The 27,226-nt window shown below is 30.7% G+C and overlaps 1 long non-coding RNA gene across 1 annotated transcript in view; it reads right to left on the minus strand.

Moving 5' to 3' along the window:
• LOC145263014 (uncharacterized) overlaps positions 1 to 27,226 on the minus strand; it is a 568,413-nt gene that overhangs the window by 459,197 nt on the left and 81,990 nt on the right. The gene's annotated exons all lie outside the window — the stretch shown is intronic.

Below are 27,226 nucleotides of genomic sequence, written 5' to 3' on the forward strand. Positions count from 1 at the left end.
GTTGTGTGCTATATCGGAGTTTAAAAGTTACACTTCACCATATATCGGCAACTTGAAATGCGAAATGTTCATTTCAACTGGCGGATATGTTTTTAAACCTTTCTGTGTATGCTCACATGAAATTCAGTTTTTTAAGTGTGTTAATATTTATGCTTTACTCAGTCGGCTTTGCGTGTACTGTTCATAACATTATTATATATATATATATATACATATATATATATATTTAAATTTTAATATTATATACATTTTTTTTATTTTAATAATATATTAATAATATTAAAAAGTGTGAATATGTATCGTACTGCGTTTCTATATAAAAGGTTTCCTTAACTCCCATAGAGAAACATTGGTAGATACCGCAGACGTCATATTTGTTTTTAATTTTGACCCCAATTTTGACCCCTTAACGTTTTGGACTCAAATTGAATTCAAGTATTTGACCCATGTCTAAGTAAAGTGCATCTAAAATTTCAAGTGTTTAGACCAAAAATTGGCGGATAAGTTTGGTAGAGTATGCAAAGGTTAACTCTGTAAATTTTGACCTCTTGCCAGACAAATATTCGCCCAAAACTTATTAAAAAGCTTGCTGCATGTCTGAATACCCTTTATGTAAAATTTCAAAATTGGCTTAATAGTTTGCTAGAGATCGCAAAGATCAAATCTTTTTACCTAGGACCTCTTCGCAGCCAACTTTTCGGCCAAAACCGACTAAAACGCTTGCTGTATGTCTGAGTAACCTTTATGTAAAATTTCAAATGTTTAGACCAGAAATTGTTTGAGTGATTTGGTAGAGACCGCAGACGTCAATTTTTTTTTTAACTTTGCCACCTATTATGACCCCTTAATATTTATTTTGGGATCAAATAAAATTATTAGGTCAGATCCATGTTCAAGGAACTTATATCTAAAAGTTCAAGTGTTTATACCCAAAATTGGCGGAGGATTTTGGTAGACTTCTCAAAGGTCAAATCGTTAAACTTTGACCCCTTCACAACGAAATTTCTGTCCGAAAACGGATTACCAGAATTTTCCCTAATCTCAGTACCATGTATGTATAATTTCGGGTTTGTAGACTGAAAATAGACAGAGTTGTTGCGTAGGGAAATGTAAACATACACACAGACAAACACTTTTATAGATATACTAGCATGGGTGCCTGGCGTTGCTCGGGTGTTTTGAGGTGTATGCTGAGCAAAAAAAAAAAAAGTTCAATTTTTAAAACTTTGACCCCTATTATGACCCCCTAAAATTGATTGTTTTCGGAAATTTCAAGTGTTTACACCCAGAATTGTAGAAGGAGTTTGGTAGAGTTTTCCAAAGTAAAATTGTTGAACTTTGACCCCTTAATTGCAAAATTACTGCCCGAAAACTAATCACATCGATTCTCCCAAATCTCAGTAGTATGTATATCAAATTTCGAGTCTGTAGGCTAAAAATTGACAGAGTTATTGCGTAGAGAAATCTACACAGACACACACACAAACAGACATATTCACTTTTATAGATATAGTAGCATTGGTGCCCGGCATCGTCAGGCTATTTGGAGTTGTATGCTGAGAAAAAAAAAGTTCAATTTTTTTTAACTTTGACTCATATTATGACACTTAAAATTTATTGTCTTGAGCTCAAATAGTAGTATTAAGTTAGATCCATGTCCAAGAAACAAATATCTAAAAGTTAGATCCATGTCCAACTTTACTTTAAACAAACTTTTTTGTTTTGTTTTTTTTTATTCCATAACAAATGAAAATATGAATATAAAAAAAATGTTCTTACATATATCTAAATCTTCAAGTGTTTAGACCCAAAATTGTCGGAGGAGTTTTGTAGAGTTCTCAAAGGTAAAATCGTTGAATATTGACCTCTTAACAGACAAATGTTTGGCCGAAAACCGGTCATGTAGATTTTCCCAAATCTAAGTACCCCGTATATCAAATTTCGAGTCTGTAGACTAAATATATATATATATATATACTAGCAGTTCAGCCCTTCTTTGCTCGGGCCCTATGAACTGTTAATAACTTAATATGCATATGTATATATTAAACAGTGCGCATATGGATGATAATGCCTTTGTATATGATAGGCTTCCTAAACGATCATAAAGAAAAGTTGGTAGAACCCTCAGAATCAAATTATCTTTTACTTTTACCCTAATTTTGACCCTTTAACATTTATTGTGTGGGCTCAAAACAAATTAATATGTGACTCATATTTAAGTAACCTACATCTATAATTTAAAGTGTTTAGACCCAAAATTGACAGAGGAGTTTGGTAGAATTTGCAAACCTCAACTCTTTCAAATATGGCCTCTTGGCATCCAAATTTTTGCCCCAAAACAAATTAAAAAGCTTGCTGCAAGTCTGAATACCTTTTTATGTAAAATTTCAAATTGGCTTAATAGTTTACTAGAAACCGAAAAGGTATTTTTTTGTTTAATTTTCCCTGTTGGAATCCAAATTTTCAGAAAAAAAAAACGATTAGAAAGCTGTCCCTATGTCTGAATACATTTTATGTAAAATTATAAATGTTTAGACCAAAACATTGGCTGACAAATTTGTTAGAGACCGCAGAGATTAAATATTTATTATTTAACCCGAATTTTGACCCCTTCACATTTACTTTTGGGCTCAAATCGAATTATAAAGTTAGATCCATGTACACGAAACCTGTATGTACAATTTCAAGTGGTTAGACTCAAAATTGACGGCGGAGATCAACGGTCAAATGATGTAACTTTGACCACTTTACAGCCACATTTCTAGTCGAAATCCAATTAAAAAGATGCTCCTTAATCTGTGTTTGTGTGTGTGTTTGTTCATCTATCGGACAGAAATTTGGCTGTGAAGAGACCAAAGTTCAACGATTACACATTTTAGAATTCCAACCCCAATTTTGGGTCTAAACACGTGAAATTGCACATGTAGGTGACTTGGACATGGATTAAACTTTAGAATTTGATTCGAGCTCAAAACAATAAATGTTAAAGGGTTATAATTGGGGTAAAATTTTAAAAACTTGACCTATGAGATCTCTACCGATTTACTCAGCCAATTTCTGGTCTAAACATTTGAGATTTTACATAAACTGTATGTAGACATGGCGCAAGTTTTTTCATCGTTTTTTACTGAAAATTTGGCTTCCAAGGAGTGAAAGTTACAAAGATTTTACTTTTGCAGTTTCTAGCAAACTATTGAACCAATTTTGGGTCTGAAAATTTTTAATTTTACATAAAGTGTATTAAGACGTGCAGCAACCTTTTTAATCTGTTTTGGGGCGAAAGTTTTGTTGCAAATTTACAGAGTTGTCCTTTGCAGATACTACCAAACTCCCCCGCCAAATTGTGGTCGACCAATTGAAATTTTAGATGTAGGTTACTTTAAAATGAATCGGATATATTTATTTAATTTGAACCTAAAACAATAAATGTTAAGGGGTAAAAATTGGGGTAAAATTTTTAAAAAGTTGGGGTCCGTACCAACTTTTCTCTATCATAGTTACGAAAGCCTATTATATAGAAATGCATTACCGTACATTTGCACACTTTTTAATATATACATATGCACATAAAGTTATGATCAGTACGTAGGGTCCGAGCAAAGCCGGGCGGAGCTGCTAGTATAATACATTATTGGAAGTGCCTATATTTTTGTATTGGATGTCTGTGTATGTTTTCCTACCAAGCTACTCTGTCAATTTTCTGTCTACAGATCTAAGATTTGACATAAGGGGTAGTGAGATTTTGGAAAATTATTTTAATCGGTTTTCAGCGCACTTCTGGCTGTCAAAGGGTCAAAGTTGAACGATTTGACCTTTGAAACCCCTACCAAACTCCTCACCCAAATTTGGACATGGATCAAACCTTTTCATTTAATTTGAGAAAAAGCGAGATAGCTCATGAGGTCAAAATTGGGATGAATAAAAAAAAATTAAAAAAATAACCTCTGCGCATTCTTCCTAATTGCTCAGTCAAATATGGTCAAAACATTGGAAATTTTACATAAAGTGTATTCAGATATACATTAAGATTATAATTGGTTTTTGAGGCCGAGAAGTTGACTTCTAATGGGGTCAATGTTTAACAAATTTAACTTTTGGTGTCTCTAGCAAACTATACAGAAAATTTTTTATCTAAACATATACAATCTTACATAAAGGATATTAAGCCATGCAACAATCTTTTCCATCAGTTTTTAGGTAGAAATAAAGCTGGCAAGAGGTCAAAATTGAAAGAGTTGGCTTTTGCGGACTCTGCCATGCTTTTCTGCCAATTTTGGGTCTAAAAAAATTGAAATTTTAGATGGAGGCTTCCTGGACATGAGTAAAACTTATATATATATATATATATATATATATATATATATATATATATATATATATATATATATATATATACTAGCAAAAGTGCCGGTCGTTGACTGGGTTCAAAAACAGCCTACAGAAAATTGACTCTGATTTATGAAAGTATGATATGTTATGAATAGGAAGGGTTGTAAAGAGATAACTTCGAATTTGAGGGTATCAAAACCAAAGCAAAATATGATGAAAGTAAAAATAAAATAGATAAACTCCATAATTTATTATTCCATACCTGTTCACAATGAAACACTTATCACAATATTCTGTGGATCTATATTAAAAAAAAAAACTTGTTAAACTTTGTGACATATTTCCATTCTATGGAGGTCAGGCGCAAACGAACATCCCATAATTTTATTATACCATATTTCTTCAAACTGAAACATAATTATCAAAGTATACTTACACAGATAGATATGAAAAGTCTTTATAAAAGTGTGTGCCTATTTCCATCCTATGGAAGACAGGCGCGAACGCAGACCCCACAGTTTAATTATACCATCCCTATTTAAGTTAAAACATACTTATCAAAGTATTTTTATGTAAATATATATCAAAAACACGTGTAAAGGTTTTTTTTAATGTTTTAATTTTTTATTTCCATACTTTGTTGATCAAGCCTGAACGAAGACCCCAGCATTTTAATGAACCTCTGTTCTGCCAGATCAAACATACCCATTTCTGTGTCTCAATACATCTTCTATCATGATACGTGATCAGTTTTCTAAAATAGTCAACCATATAGGAACCTATTCGTGACCACACACACACATTCCGCTTTATATTATAATATATATATATATATATATATATATATATATATATATATATATATATATATATATTGAACTACATCCTGGTTTTGGAGATTAGATTTTCAGACTTTGTAGTATTTCTTATCGATTAAACGTAAAAAAAAGTCCTCGATTTCAATAATGGAATTTCCCTCAGTGCTATTAAAATCCTTTATATATATATATATATATATATATATATATATATATATATATATATATATTTATATATATATATATATATATATATATATATGCGTGTGTGTGTACATACATATATATATATATATATTATTTTAACCTACTAAACTCTACTAATGTTAAAGAAAAGCAGTATATTTATGCATCGTTCCTATAAAAGTATCCACGTAGTAGCTACATGAAATATTATACCAATATTCTGTGTTATTAACGTGTCATGAGAATATTTTCTGACACAGACACACACACACATATATACATGCATATATATATATTATATATTATATATCTATACATATATAGATAATTTTATATATATGTATAGAGGGAGAGCGAGAGAGAGAACAGAGAGAGAGAGAGAGAGAGTGGGGATGGAGAGAGACTGAGAAAGGCGCATTTTTCCATTGTTTTTACGTTATGATTTATAATTGGTGATTCCTATCATCGATAGGAGATAACGATATCTATTTCATCAGGGATAGTCGTTGATTTCTTTCGTCCTATCCGTCAATCGGTGATTTATGTCAATCATAGTAGAACTCTTTCTAACACACACATACACACACATATACATACAGGCACACCCACCCACCCACACACACACACACACACACACACACACATATACATATATATATATATATATATATATATATATATATATATATATATATATGCGTGTGTGTATGTGTGTGGTTTCTGGGTTCTAAAGGAAAAGGGACAGGGTAATAATTACTAATGGTACAACCCCACGCGCTAACACCATTATTTTTTTCAAAGAATACCAGAATAGTTGGCCTGTGTCGTCATTATTTCGTCTGTAAATAGGGGTTTTGTCTTTAGCATTTTCTTCCCCATCAATTGTATTTTAATCGTAATGGGAAAAACAAAATAAACGGAAAGAGAAAGGAATACGTTGCCTTTGTAAAAAAATATTATTAAGTACTCTAGAAAGTCGCAAATTCAAATATAAAAATATATAAATATTATGAATATACTATTCGTGACTACGTCATTGTGTACAATAAATGCTTCAACAGCTCGATATACAGACACACACATGCACACAAATGCACACATACACAAACACACATATAATTTTATTATTTAAATATATATATATATATATATATATATATATATACTAGCAAAAGTATGCATTCCAACATTTTATGGCAATCGCTCGAAATATTCAATCTATAGAAATAGATAAATAGACGTGCGTGATAGTCTGTCTGTGTGTCAGCATTTAACCGACAAACTTAGAAACTACTGGTCACATAACATTGAATTTAACAGAAATTTGTAATGGCTACGGCTGGGACAACAACATATTCTTTTCATTGATTTTACCTTCGAGTGTGTATTCCTTTATATCTTATATGCTTTTATATAGTGATATGGTTCTCGGTAGATTAACGGAGTCTAACTGTGTCCGATATATACTCAAGAGTCAAAACTATAAAAAGAACATGTTGTTGTCATAGCCCTAGTAATCCCACACCAAGGATAGATTATAACGAACAAACTCTTGATTTGGATGGATTAATATCACTTCCGAAACATAACAGCGTTCTCTAGCAAAGTACTCAGCCAATTTTTGGTGAAAGCATTTGAAATGTGTACATAATGGGTATTCCGACATGCGGCAAGCAAAGAATTGGCTGCCAAGTGGTCAAAGTTAGAAGAATTGATCTTTGAAGATTCTACTGAATTCCTCAGCCAATTTTCGGTCTAAAGACTTGAAATTTTAGATGTAGAAAAACTTGGACATGGGTGAAAATTTTTTCTTCAGTTGAGACCAAAATAATAAATTTTAATGTGTTAAAATTGGGATCAATTTATAAAAAAAAATGGATCTTTGAGGTTTCTACCAAATTACTCAGGCAAACTAGTCTCTAAACATTTGAAATCTTACATAAAGGGTATTCACACGTAGGGCAAGTAATGAACAGTACATAGGGCCCGACCAAAGTCAGGCTTAATTGCTATTATATATATATATATATATATATATATATATATATATATATATATATATATACATATATATATATATATATACATTTATACGTATCCTATCTCTCGATAGCTAAATAAATAAATAAAAGACGCGGCTGGACCGCCAAATGTTTTGGTTTCGATTCTTAACCGAATTGTTCTTTATTTAAAGTATATAGATTTTTACAATATAATATGCAATAGAAAAATGGCGCTATAATAACAAATGCGAAAAATCCATAAATTAAAATATATTTAAGCATATTTTTCTGCAGAGCAAGCCAGGAAACCTCCGAATGAAAGCTTCCTATATTTTAGTATATATTCAAACAACCAAATAATAATTGCAAGTAATTAGTATCGGTATCAGGAATTATAAAGAACTGGAACTTTCTTATTATTGGATTCGGTATTAAAATTAGTAAATTTGAGTCTATTTTCCGATCCCGTAATCGATTCTTTTAATATGTTTTCTTTGTTTGTTGTTTAAAGCAATTTTGCATGGCTGATACTAATTAAAAAAGTAATAATTTTTACTGATTTGCGAAAATATATGCACACATTACATCGAATTTAAAGATAAGTTGTAAAGATATAGCTAAATATTTAGAGATATAAATAGAAACTTACGAATACATAGAATCCTAAATGTCTATTATTGAAGAATCGGGAATTTTGAACAAAATTTTCCCATTATATATATATATATATATATATATATATATATATATATATATATATATATATATATATATATATATATATATATATATATATATATATAATATATGTAGACTAAAAATTGGCAGAGTTATTGCGTTGGGAAATGTACACACACACAGACACACACACATACATATATATATATATATATATGTGTGTGTGTGTGTGTGGGTGTGTGTGTGTGTGTGTGTGTGTGTGTGTGGCGATTAAGCTACACTGAATATTCCGCCTTTTTTCCAATCTAGGATTCTTCAGACTTATGCGAGAATATGGATAATCTTTAAGTATTTTCTTCAACAGTGCTCAATACGTAGGTAGAGCTTGTTAGTAAGTTATAAAATATATATGGCGATTAAGCTACACTGAATATTCCACGTTTCATCCATTCTAGGATTCTCCGGGCACATGCGAGAATTTTGTGGTTGTCTCGCGTTTTTATATACGCACCTTCTATTGAGTCTTAGTTAGCCAATCAGCTTTCTAGTATCCACCGCACCATGGCTGATTAGGAAGTGCGCGGTGGATACTAGAAGGCTGATTGGATAACTAAAAACTCAATAGAAGGTGTGTATATAAAAGCGCGAGACAACCACAAAATTCTCGCATGAGCCTGGAGAATCCTAGAATGGATTAAACGCGAAATATTCAGTGTAGCTTAATCGCCATATATATTTTATAACTTATTAACTAGCTCTACCTACGTATTGAGCACTTTTGGAATTAAATACTTAAAGTTCATGCATACATTTATAATTTCGTTTTTTTTTAAACTTTGACCCCTATTATGACCCCTTAATATGTAATGCTTTAGGCTCAAATTAAGCTATCAAGTTAGAGCCATGTCAAGGAACCTATATCCAAAATTTCAAGTGTTTAGACCCGAAATCGTCGGAGGAGTTTGGTAGAGTTGCTCGGGCCCTATGTACTGTTCATAAGGTTATGTGCTTATGTATATATTAAAAAGTGTGAATATGTAAAGTAATGCCTTTCTGTATAATAGTCTTCGTTAACTACCATAGAGACATACATACATTTTCACAGTTATAGATATAGATAGATTGGAGGCAATATATATTAATGCTTTAAAATTATAAAAAACGACTCATTCACCACCATCGAGAATTGAAACCAAAACGTTCAGCTCTCGATTTATTTTGCTTCTTCCGCCAATGACTGGGCTATGAAAACATATTTACTGCAAGGCTAAAAATTAAAACATGAACCAATAGATTCTACATTATGCATCCGTAATGGCGGCGTTCAACCTTCACCTGGCAAATTTCACACTTTTGCACCGATTTTTTCGGGATACACCCAAATATAAAGTTTCCCATTGATTCAAATACCTTATATATGAAGATTCATGTCTGTAGACCAAAAACTCTAGGAGGAGTTTGATAGGCAAAATTTGTGCAACAAAAATATATACGTATACATAAATATATTTGGAAACAATTGTGTGTTTACTGTAAGCTTTTTACACAAACATTATGCAAGTATAAATCATGTAGAATATCTGCATGAATATAATTACACGTAATAGTCAACTAAAGATGATCATCACATAAGAAAACCGAAAAAAAATCTAATAGGGAATTAATTAAAATGAATGTTTAAAAGAATATGCAAATTAGCTAGATCTTTTGCTAGTGAGTGCAATTCCACAACCCATATATAAGAAAATTGTATTTTCTTTTTAAATAAATAGGAAAGAGGGGTTTTTAATATGAATATCAATACACACAAAAGAAAAACGAATTCATAGAAGATATATATATATATATATATATATATATATATATATATAAAATCAGGAAACTATATACTTATCGTCGTCCGCTTTATGTATGGAGCCATTTTTTTTCGAAAGTTATTGGGTGTATCTATAAATATATCCTCACACACGTTATGTATAAACCATATTTCTATCTGCTTATAACTGTGTATTCCTATCTTTCCGACGCAATCGAGATTTTTTGTGAGTCGAACCTTGCTTGTCAATCTACATCTCTCTCTCCGCCCAACTTCTACTATTTCGTATCACTTTCGTGTCTCAATAGCCAACACATCCTGAAAACATCCAACATGGTAGCTATCTTTCAACATTTTCGTTTATTGACCGCCTTGTGAACCGTGGTCAATTCGTGACGCAGCGCAGACGTCTCTCTAAAGGTCTATATCGCTTGACTTCTTCCTTTAAGTTTTGTTTGTTTGGGTTGTTTGTTTTGTTTTCCTGGTAAAGGGAGTGGAGATGGGCCGAGATTCGTTTTTCTTGGGTTCCTTAGATTATTTGTGCGTTACATATGATATGAACTCCTACTCACCACACATAGATTACGTTCAAAACAGCACATAACTATACAATATTTACACGGTCGTTATATACCTCCCCATATGCACAAGAGAAAACAAAAACAACAAAGTTTAAGGTAGAGAATGTCTCAGTTTACAAATATTTTCTTGGCTGTGAGTGAGAAAAAAGCAGATACCATAGTTTGATCTTAGTTCTGCCTATTTGGTCGTGGATATGTTGAAAACACGTTATTTTAAAGTTAAGCACAATTCTCTTTACATAAAATTTTCAGGTATGCGTACGCGCTCAATATTCCTCAAGTAATTTTTAATTTTAAGTAGACCACCCGTTACCCGTTTGGAAATTATATGTCGTAATTAGTTATGGATGAGGGCGTTTAGAGAATGAATGTATAAAATTAAAAGAGACTATAGAGGATTAATGCATAAACGCGCAAAAAGAGAATGCCCACGCGCGCGACAACATACTTGACGACCAGTAAAAACAATACGGAATACATTGGATAATAAAGTTCTTTACATCATTGCCTTTAGATTAAATGAACCATCCTTATATAAAAAGGGTGTAACCCATTGAAATAAATGAAAAAAAAAAGACAAAATTATACAAGGAGAGAGCCTGGGGTCGATCCTTTTTTTTGTGTGTAAACATCCTTAGAATTATTGGGAAATAATGATCAATTAAGTAATATTAAACAGTGAAGATTTTTTAAAGCAAGTCTTTCAAAAAAAGAAAAATCGTTTCAGGTGTTTCTACGTATTTAAAAAAAAAGTTTTGAACTTATGATACCACACTACCCGTTCGCTCTTTTTGCGCCTACTCCCCCGCCACGAAACTTGAACAAAAGTAAACGGCATATTTGGTTACTGTAGCGTGATCACAATGTGGGTGCAAATTTTACGTTAAATTTACATGGGAAAGTGATCCCCATCACTAAATTGTTATTTTTTAATTTTTAAAAAACTTCCTTCTTTCCTATTATCTCTAAAGCTGCTAAACGTATTAGCCGAGAACAAAGTACATTTAGATTTTTATAGAGGGTAAAAAGCCATGGGAAATTCGTAAAATACCAAATATTTTTTTTAAATGTAAAGTGATCAAAGCGATTTTGTTTTATTTCTTTACTTTAGAAATACTTGCTTGCTTGGAAACGATTCCAACTTGCAATAAAAATACTATCTAAATAATCGTTTTCAAAATTTGGGACGCTAAAAACGCAATCGTTTTAGAGCGAAGTATTTTCCGTAAGATCAAAAGCGTGCGTGAATAATATTTGTTTAAAAAATATGTTCCAACTTTTTAGATCTACAAAATGTTTATATTGTTTCAAATTATTAAAACTTCTATATATAATGTTTAAAATTAAAATGAAAGACCTTTGTATTTTTTAAACTCATAGAAAGTCCTATTTATATTGTTTAAAATATAAGAAATGTTGTATATATTGTTTAAAATAGATAAAATGCGTTTATTACTTTAAAAAGTTATATTTATTTGTATATTTTTGAAAAAGAAATTCTGCTTATTTAAAACGGTTTGCTTTTGTAAATACCGATATTATTGTTTACACATTGTATAGTAACACAACGGCGATTATAGGAATGTAGTTCTTTTTATGTAATGTAGGATCGAAAGTTTTTTTCCACTCAATTCCCAATCTTGCGAGATTTTTCAAATTTGTAACGCAAACAATTCATAACAAATATTTATAAAAAAAATCAGGTGTTAGTATGTGCTCATAGTCAAGCAATTTTATTTTATTAACATATTTTCAACTACTTGTGAAGCTGCTATGAGTAATTTAAAAGTCTTTAAACTGTCAATCACAGAATATATGAAAGACATTAAAGCGTAAACATTTATTATATTTTAAAACAAAACAAACGATTTTACCTTGCAATGAAAAATACAAAAAAACGACGTAAAATGCCAATGTAAAAAAACGGGTTACATTTGTGTTCTTATTTTCATATTTCAAACGCGACAAATTTGTGGATTAAAATAGCTTAAAAAGAGATTTGTTTTTATTTACTTATGCATTTGCTTAATTTTTAAACCGGATATTATAGATCGGTTCGACGGTTTCCACGCCCAAACAAGACAATTTGAGTTTCATAATGTAATATAATATAATATAATATAGTTAGTACGATTTTCCTATGAATTAGACGATTAATCTCAGGAAATTGTCGCTTCGAATAAATTATTATTTAGTATGTTATCTGTTGCACCACTGATCTCTGTAGACAGACGAAACTAGGCATTCCCTGAAGGATTCCTCAATTATTTGTAGCATATTCCGCCTGACTGAATCAATCCATCTACCGTTCTAAAATAAAAAAAAAGAGTTCACTATGAAATTTTCCTAACCTTAGAGAGGAGAATTTAAGAAACAGACAGGACCTACTTATATATATATATATATATATATATATATATATATATATATATATATATATATATATATATATGATTGTAACGTCTTTTCAGACGAGTGCCACTCCCTCAGACATTGAAAATTCATGAGCCCGAAAATGACTTATTTAGTACTGCCGGCGAATTCACATGCTCAAGCAGACAAGGCAGGAGGACAGTAATTGGTATACATACATATATACACATACATACACATACACGCATACATACCTATAAACATACTCATATATATATATATATACTACATAATCTACATACATACACAAACATATGCATGCATATACATGCACACATGCACATATACATACATATGCATACACATATATACACAAATACAGATACAAATGCACATATACATATACACATAGAAATACGTAGACATATACACATATAGATACATGCACACCTACATATACATACACATATATATGCATTATACACATACATATATATATATACACATATAGATATATATAAACATATGTATACATACACACAAACATATATATATATATATATATACATATATACATACAAACACACGTACACATATATGCACAAAGATATAAATACATATACAAACACATGCACCTATAAACACGTACATACACATATACATAATTACACATATACATACATCCACACATACTTACATACATACATGCATACATACACACATGCATGCATGCATACATACATACATACATACATACATACATAGATATGATGATAGCAGATCAATTATTACATGCTTCAAGCATTTAAGGCCTACACACGTCACGACTTTGCGATCGCCACAGGACTAATTTTTATAGACAAACGCCTGATGGAGTATCTATACAAATATGATGTTACAGAGTTTTAGCTTTTTATGCCAGCTTAATCTCTCTCTCACTCTCTCTCTCTCTCTCTCTCTCGGGTCAAAATGTGGAGATCCAGCAACATGCTAGAGAAAGATAGCTAGAAGCAAGTTAAACTGCAGACAAGCTTAATGCGGCACTGGTCTCCCGCTTATGTTTTTTTTTTAAATCTGAGATTTGCTTCTTAACCACGGCTTACGGGATCCCTCACCACCCAACATACACATGGAAATAACCACAGGCATGCCCACATACATGCATAAATACAGAATGAACGCAAACATGCATATGCATGCATACACACATGCAAATATGCACACATAGAGGCACACATATAGGCATGTACATACATATGCATATACACACGTAACATACACATATATGTAAAATACACATGAAGGAGCGTTTCAAAAGTCATACATTCTCAATGATCAGGATTACGTTGGGTACAATTCAATGGGTTTGACATGAATTAAAGAAAACAATCCAAAACAAACAATAAATGAGCGTAGGAATCAGATAAAAACAAAATCCAACCGATAAGTACTAAAACGCCTGGACTTAATAAAAATTGGTTTATAAGACTCACACGTCTGCAGTAGATAATCATGATAATGATGACAAATTTCACACATTATTTTACAAATAAAGTGACGTAGGAATCAGACGAAAAAAAATTCGACAGATCAGTACTAAAACGCCTGGATTAAAAAAAAACAAAAAAAAACGTTTGTTTATGAGATTCACACTTCTGCAGTAGATAATGATGATAATGACACCAATTTTAACACATTATTTTACAAATAAATTGGCGTAGGACTCAGACGAAAACCACACACAGATCAGTACTAAAACGACTGGACTTTTTTGTAAAATCAAACTTTGTTTAGAAGACACACACTTCTGCTACAGATAATGATGATGACAAATTTTACACATTATTTTACAAATAATTGGACGTAGGAACCAGACGAAAACAAAATCCGACAGATAAACGCCTGCACCTTTTTATTAAACAATATATATATATATATATATATATATATATATATATATATATATATACTAGCAAAAGTACCGGTCGTTGACTGGGTTCAAACATAGCCTACGGAAAATGGACTCTGATTTATGAAAGTACTAGCGAGGGGGGTACCGGCGTTGCCCGGGTGTTTGTAGGTGTGTGTATGGGGGGATAAGTAATAAACCTGAAACGATGTTAAAGAATCGGAAAAACCAAAACAAAAAAAACAGCGAAAAAAAACCGCTGTGTGTATAGGGGAGAAGTAAACTAAAGAATAAGCGAAGTAAAAAAAATAAAGAAACGTTGCCCGCGTGTCTAAAGGTGCAAAAGAAAAAAAAATACTTTTGGTCGTGAGGCTGGATTGAACACGGGAGCCTTGACGCGGAGGTAAAACAAACTTGAACCACTTAACCGTGTAGGCCAAGAGTAAGACGAATTGGTTATATTGTGAAAATAAGGCTTATAAAGCGGGTGAAAGAGGTTTGCTTGACAGATAACCACTAAATGAGGTCACGCGGGAGCGTTACGATATGACGTAGCAGTATTTTATTTTTTCTTTTACTTCACATTAGCGTTTACTAAATTACGTATTTTGTTTCCTGTCTAGACATCTCTCTCTATCTGTCTCTCTGTCTCTGTCTCTGTCTGTATCTCTCTGTTTCTCTCTATCTCTCTGTTTGCGTTTGTGTATGTCTCTCTCTCACTTCGTCTCCGTTACTCTAAAGTGTGTTACTAAAAACGAAAATGGCGTCTGACTGTTTTGTTTTGTAAAAACTTCGATCGTTAATAATTTTTGGAATCGTCTTTTTTTACTTCACATTTTTGGCTTGTTATTTTTCGTTTAACAATCGTATCTGACTATTCTAATGTGCTAATAACTTTGGTAACGTTGTCATAGTGTAGAAGTTCATAATTTAGCTTGTGTGAGGGTTAATTTTTTTTATCGATAAAAACAATTTTTAAATTCAGACTGCCATTAGAGTTTGCTGACGTCAAGATCACGTGACATGACTCAGCGGGTTTTAAATACAAGTTGACCAAAATAAACGGCTCCGTGTATACTTTATGTAGAAGAGTTGGCGCCCGTATTTTTTGGGCAGTTATAAATCGATTAAAACATATGTAATGTTTAACATTAAAATGTCACTTTTTTGGTCACCTCCTCCAGAAAATCGATCAGTGGACGCACTTCCGGTGGTCCTTTTGGGCTAATTTTCGATATTTGTCGTCCGGAGGCTGGGGATTTAATATGATACCAAGGTTGTGAATTTTTGTTCCGTCGGTCAAAAGTTTTTAGCAGACAGACAAACATACTTACATGCATACATTTTCGCTTCTATATATAGAGAGACTAGCGAGGGGTACCTGGCGTTACCCGGGTGTGTGTGGAAACTCCGGAGGGGGGGGGGGTAAAAGTAAGTATGAGGACTTAACTCGAACCCTTGAGGCAAAGTTGTTAATTAAAGTGTGAAAAAAAAACGTGCGACGTTAACCATTGCCCCACCGCGACATGCTAAGGAAACTGTTTGAATTTATTTAATTACTTGGATTCAGCAGGTACACGTTTTAATGAGTTAGTGAGGTCAAGTTTGACTGCGGGATTTAATTTACTGCTGAACGCTCCCCCCTAAGATGTTATAGGAAAAAGACTAACCCACATGCGGCGAGCGACAAATGTTGAATATTTATCTTCCCAAAATCGATCAAATTAAATAGACAGTCGAGTTTCGTTGTTAACTGTGAGATATTACGATTTATATGTGCTACAAAAAGTTTTAAAATGTTGTGAAGCGCCCGACCGCTTCTCTGAAAAAAGTTTTTGTTGACAGACAGAAAAAGCGAACACACATACATACATACATACGTATATACATACATACATACATTTTCGCTTTTATATTTATAGATGATATGTAATGAAAAGGAAGGGTTGTAAATTTAGGTTGATTTGGGGGTATCAAAACCAAAGCAAAATATGATGAAAGTAAAAATAAAATAGATAAACCCTATAATTTATTATACCATACCTATTCTCACTGAAACACATATCACAATATTCTGTGGATCTATATTATAAAACCTGGTTAAACTTTGTGACATATTTCCATTCTATGGAGGTCAGGTGCGAACGAACACCTCATAATTTTATTATACCATATTTCTTCAAACTGAAATATAATTATCAAAGTATACTTACGCAGATAGATATGAAAAGTCAGCCAACGGGCATGCATTTTCTCGAACAAAGGATCTGTTTTAAAACTAGGTTAGTGCTTTTTTATTGTTAGTTTTTTTTATAAATAAATTTGCTATCCTGTACTTTAAAGAACACCAACAACTATTAAACTGTAGAAGAGAAATAGCAAATAACTGTGTTCACAAAATAAAATTTACTCTAGGATAGCGATACAAAATAGTTTTAAAACTAACAAAACAATAAAAAATAAAAAAATAAATAGATTAGATAAACATGAATATCCATAACCGATCACACATGTATGTATGTGTGATATGTGTATATATGTGCATATATGTATGTACACACATATATATTTATATATAAATTAACAATAAAAAACAAAAAAACGCTAACCTAGTTTTAAAACAGATCGTTTGTCCGATAAAATGCATGTCCGTTGGTTGATAGGAAGGGGCGCGGTGGATACTAGAAAGCTGATTGGCTAACTAAATCCTCAAAGAAGAGGACCATATAAAAACGATAAACAATCACAGAATTCGCGCATAAGCCTGAGGAATCCTAGAGTGGATGAAACGCTGAATATTCGCCATATAGATTTTATAAATCACTAACTAGCTCTACCTACGTATTGAGCACTTTTGAAGTAAATACTTTAAGTTTACGCATAAATCTATACTTTCGTATATTAATTTTATGTGAGTAAATGAAGTAGTTTATATATATATATATATATATATATATATATATATATATATATATATATATATATATATATATATATATATATATCTGTGTGTGTGTATTAGTAGGTCCTGGCTGTTTCTTAAAAATCTAAAAATATATCTATACATATATATATATGTATGTATATATATGTGTATGTATATATATATATATGTATATAGATATATATATATAGAGAGAGAGAGAGTATGCATATATCTATATATCTCTAAAATGAAATTGTCTGTTTGTCTGTGTGTACATTTTCCTACCAGACTACTGTCAATTTTTAGTCTACAGACATTAAATTCAAGGGATATTGAGATAAAGGAAAATCTTTCCAGTCGGATTGGCCAGAAATTTAGCTGGCAAAATTTAGCTTCTAAGACTTGACCTTTGCAGACTCTACAAAACTCCTCCGCCAATTTTGAGTCTAATCACTTAGAATTTTATAACTTTGGGCACGCTGCTATATATTGCCTGAACCTAGAAACATATTTTCTAATGAGGATCAAAAAGGTGTTTTTTTTTTTTATTATAAAAACGTTGTTCTCTTAATCTTATTCCAAATTGTCTATTTGTTTATCAACATAAAATTAATAACTTCGTTCTTATGTTTTTAAGTTTTTGTAGGAGGATCCGCCTTATACGACAATAATGCTAGATTTTCTTTTGGTGTCTACAACTTCTCCTCCGCCGTATATTTACTGATGAGGAGAATATGTAACCTTTGTCAATTATTGTCGATTCCAATAAAATGAACATCGTTTCCGAAATGATCGTACAATCGAGTTGATTTTATTTGTTTTTCTCTTTATTAACTGATTTTTAATTCTTGATTATTGATCTTTTTCTCAATATGTATATATATATATATATATATATATATATATATATATATATATATACATATATATGTGTGCGTGTGTGTGTGTGTGTGAAATAAAATAGGAGTGAAAGGACCTGAATACTCAATGTTTTGCCCGATTTATGCGAGCTTTTTCAAGAGGGATGGCCATTGACGAGAGAGTCGGAAGATTCGGGGCTCTATATGATTATGGCGTAGAGCAGCGTGTTTTTCTTATGGAAATTAGATGTTTATATATATATATATATATATATATATATATATATATATATATATATATATATATATATATATATTACGAGAGAAAATAAATTAGAGTAAACTAGCGTAGTGGATTACGTCTAAAAGTTAAAATATCGTAGAGATTTAAAGATTGCGGCTGGAAATATAACCGTGATAGATTAAGTAAATAAAATGAAACGAGATTACGAAGGGAGTTTTTAAAAATTAGAGATAATTTAATTGGGATAAAATAGTGTAGTAACAGTAGATGACGTCTAAACATAAGAATAAGAGATGATAAAATGGGGTTTAAAAATAGACACTGATAAAATAAAATACAGTAAATAAGTAAAATAAAAATAATAAAATGAAGTAAAATTACGAATGGATGTTTTATGTTATATATATATATATATATATATATATATATATATATATATACATATATATACACACACATATATATATATATATATATATATATATATATATATATATATATATATATATATATATGGTGTTATAATGGAATAATTCCAGGAGGAAATCCGGGGATGAGAGCTCAATGTGGTAAACAGAGCAATAACATAAAAATATAACACGGAAATTACATAATTGTCGATGCAATAATTTATTTCAACCTTATAGTATTTTCAAGCATCTAAACTAGACAATTACATTTTTGATACTCAAAGTATCAAAAATGTAATTGTCTAGCTTAGATGCTTAAAAATACCATAATGTTGAAATAAATTATTGCATCGACAATTATGTAATTTCCGTGTTATATTTTATATCATATATATATATATATATATATATATATATATATATATATATATATATATATATATATATATCGAGTTTAACCTGTGTCTAAATTGTTCTCTTTAATAATTATTTTCCACAGATAGGGTGCAATGTAGCCAAAATATTTCTTTGTTTAATCGTATTGCTGGAATAGGAGATTACAGCTGACTCACTTAAACGCCGTGTGGATCTGTTATGTATGTGTTTAAGGAAAATTGCTGTCTTAAAATTAAAATGGTAATCGTTCTCCATGATGTGACAAAATATGGCGTTGAGTGTATTGTTGTTTTTTTACATCTCTTTTGTGTTCAAATATTCTTTTGTCTAAATTACGTTGAGTTTCTCCTACGTATATTCTCCCACAATCAAGGCAGGGTATCGAATATATTCCGGCTTTGGTGTTAGTGTTGGTATTAGTCATAATTTTACGTGTTAGATCCCTAATTGTTAAAGAGTTTAGTTTTGTCATTTGAATGCCTGTCTTATTTAGGTTCTCATAGATTCTGTCGTTCTTTTTGTTGGTAATGTTAATTGTCTGTCGTGTGTCTGGCTATTTAGGGAATTGTCTCGCTTCAATTTAAACCTACGTCACTTCCGGTTTGGCGGTAGTCGTAACAGCAAAGACGTCATGTTTTTCCCAGTCCTTTTTGTCCTTTGCGGTACGGGCAGGAGACATCCTTCCTACTACAATTTTTTTGTTGTTGCTCAACACACACCTCCAAACATCCGGGCAACGCCGGGCTGAAATACTAGTCGATATATCTATAAAAGATAACGTGTTTGTGCGTCTGTCTGTTTATCTGTGTACATGTTCCTACGTAATAATTCAGTCTATATATATATTCCGCGTCAAGTTTACGAATTCTCACGAGAATGAAACGCGGAATATTATATGTAGATTTATTGCCATATATATTTTCATAACTTACTACATAGCCCAACGTATGTATCGATTATTCCTGAAGTAAATACTGAGATTTTACTTATAAAATTATATCTGTGTATATTAATTCATTGATTAAATGTTGTATATATATATATATATATATATATATATATATATATATATTATATATATATATATATATGTAAATATATATATGTATATATATATAATTAGAATTATTTTTCAAGTCAATCATATTGAATTCGTTTGCATTGTGAATTTACGAAATCATGGTAAGCATGAAACAAATATTACTTAAGCATATACAGCGTTAAAAATCCGTTGTTTTGTTCAGATTTCATTAAATCCTATATGCTCGGTCATCACAGAAAAAAAAAAAAAAACATTTTTCCGAATACTTCCACACACTCACTCAATGCAGATATACTATGTTAATGAAGAAGTTTTGGAAAGTCCTGAAACTAATGATTATTGTTTCCGTGACGGGTTCGTATCTGTAAGAATGTGATATTCATCAGGAATATTTGGCGCCTGGTACATTTAATATGTACCTCTTTTTTATCTAAATTTTATGGAAACGGTTTTATGAATAAATCTTGTTTTTGACTTTTTTTCTAGGAACAAAGTGTTATATTGGTTTGATGCTTCAGTTTCGTCCTTGATCAATAACGTAGAAATCTTTCTTTGCTTAAGGTTTTCTTTTGTTCTAATTCAGGTTGTTCATCTTTTTTTTTTAAAAGAGACATGTAATCGATTGGAGCTTTCATTTTTTTTAGCAAGAGAATAGGGGAAGTTGTATCTCGTTGGAATTTTTTAAAAGCACTACAGTTTATATTAATATTTATAACGATATTCAAGGAAAATGTTGAATCCTATTTAAGTTTTTTTGTTTTATATAAAAAAATCATGTTTTTTGTCTGTTTGATATATTCTGAAAATAGGGAGAAGCCTTTGCTAAATAATTTATGAAACAAAATGTGCAACATGACAAAGTGGGAGAAACAAATATATAACAATTACATATTATCAAAGGTAATATAAGTTGTTCTGCTAACTGCTTGGATGAGGTTATTTGTTGTCAACTTATTTTGAAGCGCTTTTCTGTTAAAAAGATTTCATGCAACCCTAATTATTAATAATAAAAAAAACTTATCCTCATAAGAGTCTTTCTTATTTTTTCTACATTAGAAAAACAATAAACTATCCTTAAAAAGTAAGTTAACTTGAACATCCTTTCAATGAAAGGAAGTAGCACGTTCCGTTATCTGTATAAACGTCTTCATTTTCTTCTAATACTTATATAAACATAAATGGAATAACACATGCTTGTACTTGGACCCTCCAGATTCTGTACATTACGCTTTCTGTATGAACACATTCTGTACTTTACATCATTCTTTAATCTAACACCCCCACACACCCATATATATATATATATATATATATATATATATATATATATATATATATATATATATATATATATATATATATATATATATATATATCTATATATATATATCTATATATATATATATATATATATATATATATGCTAGCAGGGAAAACAGAGAAACCCGGTGTTGCCCGAGATTGAATGATGATCAACGATTGTTTCATATTCCCATACATCTATTGGCATCGGTGAAATCGTTCATTTTTGATTGAATCTATTGAGTGTCTGCACAGATTGTATGCTCACCTCGGTGCACCGGGAGGAAGCTTTACATAACTCTTGTGTTTACTTAGTTCACAGTACATTTTAGTCTAGATTGCTCTGTAGAGAACCTACGTTTTAGTTTATAGCATTATTTGTTATATATAATAGCTTGCATTAAAGTTTTAAATGCAAAAAGTCGATTATCATGCCTTAGTTGTGCTTTAAACAAAAACATTCATTTCGAACGCCACTCTGTCATATCAAAGAACTTACTGGTGATTTTATATGTCTGGTCTTTCACTTTGTGCAGTAATAAAATTTCTCCAAAGCACTTTTGATATTAGGCTGCGTAAGGTGTTTCCTTTCATCAGGTTATTTCGATATTCAATACTTACTGATGATATATCAATAATAAAAAAAAACGCTGCCAGGAGCATGAAGTACTTTCCTGTGAAATTTCATAAAAATCGGCTTAGCCGTTTTCGAGTCCATAGGAAACGATATCATATACTCACAAACTTCCTTATATATATATATATATATATATATATATATATATATATATATATATATATATATATGGGGGTGATTATAGAAAGCGAGAGAAAATGGGCAATAACATGATCGTTTAATACTCTGACGATTCCAGTATCCACTGTGTATAATAGAAATTATAATACCTATATAGTTTTACAATCGCGTTATCCATTTCGTTAATTCTTTTCATTCTTTACTTTGAGTGTATTCCTGACTACTCGAAATTATTGGTGGGACAAATCTTAGCAAACAGGCACACGAACATAAATACGCGAGCGCACACACGTACGAAATCGTTTTCTATTTGGTGCGTATGTTTGTGTATGGTTATATATATATATATATATATATATATATATATATATATATATATATATATATATATATAGTTGAATGTGCATTCAAAACTTGCTGGGCCGTCTTATAATCAAGACTTTCATTTGGGCTCTCAAACTCCTCATTTTTTGTCAACTTGTCTTTATTAGACTAGCAGATATACCCGGTGTTGCTCGTATATTATAAAAATGGCACTGTGTAGTTACTTACATTTATAAACGGTTAGCTGATAATTAAAAAATATTTTCAGCAAAATTATTTGCTTTGCATAAAACACACACACACACACACATATATATATATATATATATATATATATATAAAGATAGAGAGAGATAGAGAGAGAGCGAGAGAGAGAGAGGGGGAAAGAGAGATATCTTGTCACTTTGCCTTGAAATATTGTAAACTAAACCAATAGGCTTAAAATATCAAATATGACCAGTTCACCACATTAAATCATTATCATTATAGTAACACTCGCATTATATCAGCACATATTTTGTAATTTGAATTCCCTTAATTTTGTGAAACTGCAAAAACCGATGAATGATCGTAATACTGCATCATCTCCATCAATATATGCGTGCTTTACATTTAGCAGCCTTATTATATCTCTAATCACTGAATTACACTAAATATGGATGTGGGTATATATATATATATATGTGTGTGTGTGTGTGTGTGTGTGTGTGTCTGTGTGTCCTTCTCTCTCTATTTATATATAGATGTGTGTATGTATGTATATATATATATATATAGAGAGAGAGAGAGAGAGGGGGGGAGAAGAAGAAGAAGAAGAAGAAGAATACACACGTACACACATACTCACACACACATATATATATTTGCATATAACTATTTATATTGTGCAAATATTTATATATATATTTATATATGTATATATATATATATATATATAAATAATATATATATATATATAGAGAGAGAGAAAGAGAGAGAGAGAGAGAGAACGGGGATACCAATCTGTCTTTCTCTCTTTCTTTTCCTCTCTTTTTTGTATATCGTTCTTCTAAAAGTGTTTCCATAAATAGTAAGGTAAACTGACTATCTTCACTTTGATCTTTTCCAGCTACGTTTTTTTGTTCATATTTCTGAAATACACTTGCCGAAGAACCGAATGCTGGATGTGTTCTATTCAAATCGCTTATTCCTTCTAACAACCCGTTAAAATGCACACTTTGTTCTCTATTACCCTTACTGAGCCAACTTTTAAAAATATAAATGTAAACCAACAGCTATTTAGCTGAACATCTAAGGATATTTCTAAATGTTTTATTGTATAATTATCAATTTACGTTGGGGTGATAAAACACATTATTTAATTTATACAAAGGTTTGCCCGACAAGTTTGACGGAATTCTAGTTTTTAACATTCGAGTAAAATGTTATCGCTTTATCATTAAAACGGAATGCATGTGTATTTGAGGTAAACTCCAAAATAAGGGTATATACAATTTTGCTGTATTAACGCTCCCCCGTTTTTGGGGGGACAAAGCACCCCCACACACAGATCTATATACCTTCTATTTGTTTTATATAAGCATTTATATTAAGTGTCTGTATTTTTGAGATGAGGTGTTTTCATTGATTGAGATTGTCGGACTGACTTCCTCATCTTGGTTGTACTTGTCACAACGTTTCGGCCGTTTTGCCCTCCGGCCTTCATCAGGTGTGTTGCATCGAACTGGGGAACCGTTTGTTAGGAGTCTCGAACCCAACCCTGTATTATTATTACGGGGGTACCGTGTTCGGACTCCAGCTACGCTCTGCGACATAGTTGCTAATTCTTTGATTTGAATGTTACTTTTTACTGCCTTCGTTCAGGATTGAACTCAGCACCTTTGGGTAACTGTAAACGTTGTGACGATTACAACCAAGATGAGGAAGTCAGTCCGTCAATCTCAAGCATTTATGTTGGTATACATTCATGAGCATGTTTCGGCCCGCCAGTTACAAGTAACTAGAAACCTCTTCAGGCGATATTGTTTTACAAAATCGAGTCCGAAAAGTTACGTAAATTTACTGACATCACTTTTGTATAAGAAATATCGCCAGAAGTGGTATTCAGTTACTAGAAACTGGCTGACCGAAACATGCCCATGAAGGTGTAGTGATATATTACTGTTCATGTAAAAAAATAATAAGTATATTTTACCCTAATACGATATTAAGCAGTCATGAATAAACCTTCTTATACTTCACTGGTTACTTCACCTCTAGAAAATACAAACCTGTTATAATCGTTTATATATATATATATATATATATATATATATATATATATACATATATATATACATATATATATATATATATATATATATATATATATATATAGTTAATTGAAGTAATTGTGGAATAATCACAGCGATTCAAAAAAATGCAACGACACGTGCTTATTAAATGAATAGTTATGAAATGATAAAATGCAAATTCCCATTCCCAATATAATCCAAGTTATCAATTGTATCAACTATAATGCATTTCAGGTATGTCTGAAAATGGAATCGATCTACGTTACTGATCTGCCAGTTGTTGAGAATAATAAATTCAAATCAATTCCAAATTTGACGAGATTTAAAAGCATTTAAACCGTCGAAAGGGGGTCAGTTCTATATTTTAACATTTTAAAATCTTAAACAATATAATTTTATTAATAACAATTAAAACGACATTCATAAAAATATTCAGTTATAGTTTTAAAATATTTTGCTGTTATCATTCAATGACCAGATGACAGTGCGATGCTGTAATGAAACTTTCCAAATCCGATTGAAAAATAAATTTATAATGAGAAAATCAAACAAAAATTCTATGAATTTTCAAAAACAAATAAAAAGAAAAAACGTAATCAAAATGCTTCCCGCTGAACAGCTGAGGTCGTGTTAGGTTGAATAAAATATGAAAACATTTCTAATATTTGATTACAATTGGTTCATTTTCTTACGAATTGTTTTATAGTTGTGTGTGTCCGTGTGTATTGTTATATATGTACACACATAAAAAATACACACAATATACATGAACGCTTTATGTATATAGACAAATTGAAACATGCGTACAAACACACGTCTGTATTCTAATGCAAATATGAAATTATACGAGAAATGTAAGTGAACATTTTTTTGTTTCGTTTTTATATAATTACAAATAAATGTACTTGATTTAACCAAAACAAGACTCCAACAAAACCTTCGATCGATTTTAGTGAGCATTTTTCACCTTACACGATATTTATTTTCTCGTTAAAAAACAAAAAATTGTCAATTTCATTATTCGTGCAAATATTCCACGGAATCTAAATTAAAAAAAACGACATAGATTACATTATCCAAATAACAAGGTTTTTTGTTTAGCAAATGCGTTAAATAGTATAGACCCTTTCAATCCATTTTATAATCCGGTTAATTAGAACTCACAGCATAAAACAATAAAGATATTGAATTTTATTTATAAAACCATGTTGAGTATATTAATTATATCATTCAATGATTTCACATAAGATTTAAATATATATATATATATATATATATATATATATATATATATGAATATTTAGATCATATTCTCATAAATATTTCATCAGATAATGGCCAACAAATGTCGAAGCCAATCATGTTTTTTGTATTCACCCAGTTTTTTGTAAATATGATTTACATTCAAGTTTTATTTTTAATTGGTAATCATTTTTTAATTTGATGAGTTATTTTTTACTTTGATAAAAGTATTTTTGTTTAAGTTGATAAACAATTGTTTTCATTTGAAAACTCAATTTGCGAAATTTGATAATCATTTTTAGTTCGATAAATCATTTTTTGTTAAATTTTATAATCGTTTTGCTTGATTTTAATTTGGAGAATTTGATAATCATTTTTTTTTATTTAAATTTGTAGAATTTGATAATCACTGTTTAAAATCTAATTAATAACACTTATTACTTTGATAAATCATTTTGTTTTAATTTGATAATCAGGTTTTTGGATTTTTAAAATTTCTTCTTAATTTGATTATCATTATTTGTAATTTTAGAAATCTAACTTTTAAAAATGTTGCAAATCACATTTTATTTGATAAATGATTACGTTCTGAACGTATATCAACCTGTAGAAGTTTGATTATTCAGATATTTTCTCATCTTGAGATATATATATATATATATATATATATATATATATATATATATATATATATATATATATATATATACTAGGATTTGATCGATCTCGCCTG

This window comes from Euprymna scolopes, chromosome 38 (genome assembly GCF_053919585.1).
Source record: "Euprymna scolopes isolate OS-2025 chromosome 38, ASM5391958v1, whole genome shotgun sequence".
In the NCBI taxonomy this organism is placed as follows: domain Eukaryota; kingdom Metazoa; phylum Mollusca; class Cephalopoda; order Sepiida; family Sepiolidae; genus Euprymna; species Euprymna scolopes.